Source organism: Lycorma delicatula, chromosome 4, assembly GCF_047948215.1.
Source record: "Lycorma delicatula isolate Av1 chromosome 4, ASM4794821v1, whole genome shotgun sequence".
Classification (NCBI taxonomy): Eukaryota; Metazoa; Arthropoda; class Insecta; order Hemiptera; family Fulgoridae; genus Lycorma; species Lycorma delicatula.
The window spans coordinates 205,724,841-205,732,482 of record NC_134458.1 but is presented as its reverse complement, the minus strand read 5'-3'; the positions used below and the strand labels follow the sequence as shown (position 1 = coordinate 205,732,482).

General features: G+C 29.5%; 1 pseudogene; it reads right to left on the bottom strand.

Annotated features, from left to right (window-relative positions):
• Positions 1-4,942: 4,942 nt before the first annotated feature.
• Positions 4,943-5,646, bottom strand: LOC142323310 (uncharacterized; annotated as a pseudogene).
• Positions 5,647-7,642: the final 1,996 nt, after the last annotated feature.

Genomic DNA, 7,642 nt, shown 5'->3' with positions numbered 1-7,642 from the left:
CTTCATTGATTAGAGATTAAAGATTTTTTTGTTAGGTGTATTGCATATATATTTTTATTATTTCATTCCATACCTTTTGTTGTCTAAAACCTTCACAAATAAAAGAATAACATTAGCTCAACAAGTCTTACACCTTGTCTTTTTACAAATTGAATGGTTTTTTTTGTGTCTATATTATTAATATTATAGAATTTTCATTGTTAGAGCCTTATGATATTAATTTTTCTTTTGCAAATTAAAAATTTCAATAGTAAAATCTTTAAAAAAGCTACTAGAATGATAATTATTTTAAACAAATGATAAATTTCTCTTTTTCTGAAGTCTGTAAACCGTTATCATTTTAGTGCTTTTCATTAGATTCTTCTGTATGGAAAATACCATGAAAACATTGAAAACCTTTTAGGAAAATATTGTTCTTTAGTCCTTAAGATGCATTAGAAATTATTTGCATTATCATTATGTAGTTTTAAACTTATGTAAAAGCTACTTGATAAAGATTTCTGTACATTAAGGTCATAAAAACGTATATATATGTATGAACAAATAAAAAAGATCCTTCACAAACATTAACATTTGCAGAGTTGATTCATTGTTACAACTATTGAATTCTAACATTGCTGCATATATTTGTCCTTAATCTTGTGACTATTGTTAATATTATTATTTGAATTTGTTTGAGTTATCTAATTATAATATTTTGTTGATTTAAAATTTTATTCTCATCAGTGAATATATCGAAAACAGCAACTGCATTCTTTTATCACAATTTTATGTTGCTTTTTCAGTGGTTCATGGTCACAATTTATACCAAATGGAGAATACAAAAATTGTTTACTATGGTTTCATGTAAAATTTAAAATCCTTAAGTTATCAATACAATTAGAAAAAATGTTTAAAAGGAATGTAGATCTACATAAATGTATAATAAAAAGTATGCTCACCAAAGCAAATATATTGTGATTTTTGCAGCTTTATTACAGAAAGAATATAATTAAATCATTTTTTTAGATTATTAATTACAAGATTTAATTTATTTTTATATAATTACTGATGTATTATAAATTTTTCATTGTTTCTATTTTCTCTTTTGATAATGGTATACTGGATTAAAGATTGAAGATTAGATTATTGATTATTTTAATCAATAATCTAATTATTTTGATCATCAGATTATGATATTTTCTAAACTTCATCTATAGCACTAAATTCTTTATCTTTCATTCATAGGATTTTCTTTAAAAGCAAAAGTCTAACTTGGTTTCATCCAGCGACATGAGCCTCAGTTTACAAGGGTCATCCAGAATGTAAAAGCAGTTTTTGTTTGTAACAAATTTATTGTATTTATTTTAATTTTAATATTTGCATTATAGTGTATGTTTTTAAGCAGTATTTCACATAATCGGCTGCTGAGTTTAAGCACTTTTTAAATCGTGACATGCTGTAATTGTGATAAGCTGTAATCAAAGAAGTCTGCCACCAGTCCATTAAGTCACTCATGAACAGCTGTCTTGATGTTGTCTTCACTTTCATAGCGAAGCAGTCCCTGCCGAGAAACTTCTTCAGTTTCGTAGACATGTAGAAATTGCTTAGAGCAAAATCTGGATTGTACGGCAGATGTTCAAAAAATCCCATCCGAAAGCTTTGAGAAGTTCACAAGTTTTTTTGCAGGATATGGACATACATTGTTGTGAAGCAAACCAATGCTATAAATAAACAACACTATAAAATTCACGTGAATTTTCACAGGACGAACACCTTGTGCAATCAGAAAACATATTACCTCACAGTCAACGGGATTTTCAATTTTTTTTATTCATTATAAACATAAAATCACTCCGTCTCACAGTACAACTGTAAAATTTTGTGCAGTGCTAGCAGAATACCTGAGACCAGCTGTCGTTGACCCATTGTTGTGAGTGAAGCTGCACGCATATGATAAGCAAACAATTCTTACTTTCTGGACGACCATAGTAATATAGAAATAAGAAGATTATTATTGTTAATAATAATCATTTTATCAAAATGCCATGAAACCCTGCAGTCAGTACATTAAAAAAAAAAAAAAAAACTACAGTAAACGAGTTCTGTGATATAAAGAAAGGAACAGTCAGTGCCCTGAAGCAAATTTTTAACAAGATAACTTGTAGCAGAAGAGAACTGTTTGTTCTTTAGTACTACTTGGGCATTTCAAACTTAACGTATTGAATTTTTCAATCACCAACCTTTTGTGTGCAAGTTTACATATAAAGAAGGATACAAAACCAAGACTGCCTGTGGAATTCATATTCCCTTCAAGAAAAGGTTATCAGTATGTTGCTTGCTGCTGATAGACTAAGCCTGTCGTGGGAGAGCATCACCAAACATTGGCATAACTTTTAAAATATTGGAAAAGATATAGTTTAAGATTAAACTTTGTTTTCCTGTGTACAGTACACAAATCAGTCAAATTTAAAATTTGTCTCTTTGATTATCAAAACTTGCATGTTTATTTTTAAACATACTAATTATTTAATTTTTCCTTTTTTGTGCATTATCCTGAATCTCCAAATATATCTTTTATAAAGAAATAAATAATTTCTATTAAATACATTAAATATAATGTAATATTAATGCAATAATTCAGCGGAAACTTTTTATTTAATGAAAATGTTAGCAGGATCTTGTATGTGCATAAATAAAACTGTAATCACACCAGTCGTATAGAAAATTTACATCTACTTTTCTAAAATTGAAATTATAACAATGTTAGATGATAGAAATTAATTTAAATGTCACATTCTTGAAAAATTATATATAATGAAAAAGTAATAAATTTAGTAGTTAAATCTACAGTGATTATAAATTAATATAAAAAAATTATACATTTTCTTTGATAATTCAATTTAAATTTAAATAAATGACTCAACTCTGCAACAGATGCAATTCTTGTGGTAGACAATCGATTTTATTGAAAGAATGGAAGAAATGTATGTTTCCTGATATTTTAAAGTTATTAATTCTATTTTTAAATGTACTTATGAAATAAATTGCAACCTCTGTGAAGGTTTTCACAAGCAGATGTAAAAGTATTAAAAAGTAGTACAGTGAATCTGCTAAAATAATATTGTATCCATATTTATTTATATATACTGTTTTAATTTATTTTCCCCTCATGCAATGAAATATTGGGCTTCATCATCCATTTATTTAAAATTTTCCTGTTTGCAGCCATCTGTCTTTGTTTTTCTGTTTAGCCTCCAAAACCACCGTAAGGTGGTAAATTATCAGAGGATAAATGAGGATTATATGTATGAATGTAAATGAAGTGCAGTCTTTTGCCATCTCAGGTGGACCGTTCCCGAGATGTGTGGTTAATTGCAGCCATCTGTCTAAATGTAATTTATGTACACTGTAATTACATCTCTTCTTAAACTATTTGCTCAAAATGTACCTATAAAAATATAATTATAAATTAATTTTCTTATTAAATTTTATTAAAATTACAAATAGTTCAGTAATTTTGCATAAAAAAAGTTGTACAAGGTGTGTTACCTGTTCAACCATTAACCTATGAAATGCATTTCATTATAGTTATAAAAAAAATTTGAAATGAAGTAGAATTATTATATTAATATTCAAAAACTTGTGTGTATACGCAGCTTACTTGGTAAGGTAAAAGTATCAGTAGTTTACCATTTAAGGGTAGTGTTGAAAAAGAATGATATGGTGACCCCTTATTTCAACCTAAAATATTGGGGTGGAGGCTCGAAGATACTTAGTTACACTTCTAAATTAAGGAAAAGACGATATTATTTTAAATTACTATTATATAGAAATTAAATAAATTTATTAACAAACTGAAGTTTCTGTTTGTAGTTGACCACACAAAAATCTATAAAATTAGTAGTTGACCATATTTTGCGTCAGTAGTTGACCACATCTGTAATTGCGAATTGAAGGGCTAACATTATGGGGTAATTAAATGTACAAGTTAGTAATCATTTTAGCAGTTATCTTGCTGACTTTTCTTGGCTCGTTGATGTGGGAAAGCAATGATCTCCATTGGTAGTCAAGAATATCAGGCCTCTCCAGCCACTTCCATAAGCGGCCACATTTCATCGTAGATGACACAGTTGCTGAATCATCTGTGACACTAATTATTTTACCAGGGTAATATTGACCCTTGTACTTGAATATGATGTACTCATTTACACTCTTCAGCAACGGCTGTCAAGTGTGGTTATCAGAATTTTCATTTTTCGAGGATTTATTTAGGACACTTTCCCTGGAGGAAATGTCAACACTGGAGTCTGAGCTTTCTGAAGGAAAGTTCATCACTCTCTTCACTTGTTTAAGTTTTTGTTGTTGAACTTTGTCTTGCTTCAGCCTTTCTTTTTCCTCCTTATTTTGTTTCTTTTTTGCTACCCTTTCTACTTTTAATCATTCCCAGTCTTCCTTCTTGGTTTTGTTTTTAAAATATCCTTGGCAAAGTTTCCCAGTGATGACTGAGCCATTCTTTCTTTCATGATCCTTTTCTTATTGGTCTTCTCAGTAGCAGGATAGAAGAAGTGTCCTTAAATGGGCTTGGTATTCCATGCGACGGGCCAGCAGCCGAAAAATCCTGTACAGGATTTTTCCTTCATTCTTACAACCCATAACAATATGGGATATATTTTCATTAATGAGAAGCGACAATGGTACTTCAGACTCATTGATGAAATATATTTTAGACGATGTTGACACTTCTTTCGTAGATCTAATAGCTTGATCTATCATTGGGCCAGGTCCTTTGTCCATAATCAGTTCTGTTGGGAGGCAGTAAAGTAGTTCAAACTCTGGAGTAGTGGCTTCGTTGACAGTTCACTCATTTGAAGTGGTTTCACCGTGATGAAATTCTAAAGTGTTGTCACTTAGTTCAGTAGCAATGTTTTCACCATCAAGAAATTCAATTGTTGGGGCTGAGTCACCACTTATATAGATGAAAGTGTAGCAAAGTCACTACGTTTAGTTCCTGCCCACTCGTATACTGTTCGGTCGTCGAAGAGAGTTCTTGCAACCCCGTTTTGACTTTCTTCCAAAGGATAAACAGAGACGTATCCATTAGATTTCCAGACCATGTTTTGGATGACAGCTGAAAAGCGTTAAGTTTATTCGTGTCAATATCTTCATTCAAAAAGCGCAAGCCTTCTTTCAAATATTTTACACAGAACTGAGCTGACTCATTGTCATTTTGTTCTTTAGACACTTGTTCTGGTACCTCAACTGCTTGGGGATTCCATGGGTATAACCCACATTTTCTAAATCCATTAGACATAACGGATTCAGTAACATTTTCTTTTATCACAACTACAAGAAGCTTTACAAAGTCTTTTTCAGAATAGTGGGTTCTTTCAAAATGTTGTCTACTCTCCACTGATGAATTTTCTTCTTCCAATCCTCTTTTAGGCTTTTAAAAACAGCAACATCCATGGGTTGCAAAAGGTGGATGGTGTTTGGATACAATGTCACCAAGATTATGCCCTTACTTTAGCAAAATTGACTGGACTGTAAACTTAAATGCGAGACATGATCGTCAACAAATAGAATTATTGGTAACGTGACTTGCATTTTCACCAGCCATGGGTAAAAAATATCAGCCATAAATTCAGAAAAAGCTTCACATGTCATTCATCCTGAATCAGTTTTGCCAATACCGTAACATTCCTTTTCATCTACATTTACCTGTTGGTATACTGTTTTGTTCCCCTTTTTTGGAAGCACTTTAGGACTCTGACCAAAGAGTCCTAAAGTCCTAATTGCTATGAAAACACAGTTTCATTGCAATTAAATATGCGAGATGGGTCATCTAAAATTGTGTCATAATCGTGTTCTTTTAAGTAAGAATGTACTTCCGAAAACCAGTTCAATATATTGTCACTTGTTGATGGTTAGATGTTGAGAAGTCCTTTTTGGTTGGGTTGGGTTTCTTCGGAGAAAGCTCTTAATCCAGGTTCTGCCTGGATACTATCATAAAGTATTTAATAGTTGACCACCGTTTAAAACAGGGCAAAGAGAGGTTATGTTTTAGAAACCCATGATATATAAAGATAATTAGATGTTATGAGTACAAATTAGATGTAAACTTACCCAGTAACACTTTCACAGGTCGTTATTTTTCACTTAGATTAGACTCTGGCTCTTAGCAAAATGGACAAGAAAACTAACAAAATAGAGCACACCTTAAAACCACATGTCAACAAAATATCACCATTGCTACCCACAATGCATTGTGATCAGGAAGTTTACAATTTAGACACTAGATAGCAGAACGTGCCCGCCAATTTGTTTTTAACAAGCTATCACATACTGAATCCTTATTTTCTTTTTTTTTGTGAGAAATGGTCAACTACTGGCACATGGTCAATTACTGGTATCCTTACCTTATGTATTTTATTAAAATATTGTTAAATAAGCTGTAAGCATAAAGTTTTTTTAATGTTAAAATTAATAATTATTCCTCACTAAATTTGCTTTACTACAAAGTGAAACGAATCTAATAGGTTGATGGTTAAACCAGTAGGTAACAATAAAATGTTTCGTAAAATTAATTTTTTTAAATATTTTTATATATATTGATTATTGACTGTGGTAACATGTGTATGCTTCCATTTAACTAGTAGTACACTTAACTAGTAGTATTATTTGAAGGTAATATAAATTTTGACATGGTAATAAAATTTATTGAAAATTTTTTAGTAAGTTATAAAAGTTTTTATTTAATGCCTGATAGTAGCAATTAATAGTTCTGATGATAGAAAATAACCTGAAAAGGATTGTGTTTTTGTTTTGTTTTTTTTTTTTATTAAAAGTAAAGTGGGTTCATACTTACTTTTTAGATGAATATTTATATCAATTTTATTTATTTTTATTTCAGCTTATAATCCTTCTAGTCATCTTTGCATTTATGCTTATTTCACTTTACTAACTTTTGGTGTCATTTTCTGTTTCAATAATTTTTGTTTTGTGTGACTTAGCTAACAATTTTCTTCTTTTTTTTTACTCCTTTGCTTAATCAGTACCATTTTTTAGTAATTTTGTAATATTGTTTTATTTTTATTCCTACGTAAGATAAATTATTTCACTTATAAATTTTATATTTTTTATCAGTTTTAGTTAAAATCAAATTATTTTCATTGTAAGATTTTTGGATTATTTTGTTTTAACTTTATCTTTTAGATTTATAGTTTACTGAAAATACCTTTAGTACAATAGAATTACTTAAGAATTTCATATTGAACTTCACTATACTTTGTTAGACATTTTTATTTTTAGACTTTTAAAATTATTTTCATTTATGAATTAACAGCATAAAATATTCTATTTTAGATAAATTATGATATCAACTATTAAAAATTAGTGAGAAACTTAAATTGTTTAATTTTTTATGGATTTTTTTTGTATTAATTGAGGGTTTTTACATAACTGTTTCTTAGATTATTTTAAGAGTTTTTATTGTATCATTTAGTCTTTTGACACCACAAACAGGTTAATATGAAATTAGTGTTACGTGTGAGCTTGTTTAAATAGAATTCATGAATAAACATTTGAGTGTAATTTTTTATAGTGCTGTTACTTATTTAACTGTATATTTTTCAGTTATGTAACTTTTATGTAAATGTTATTG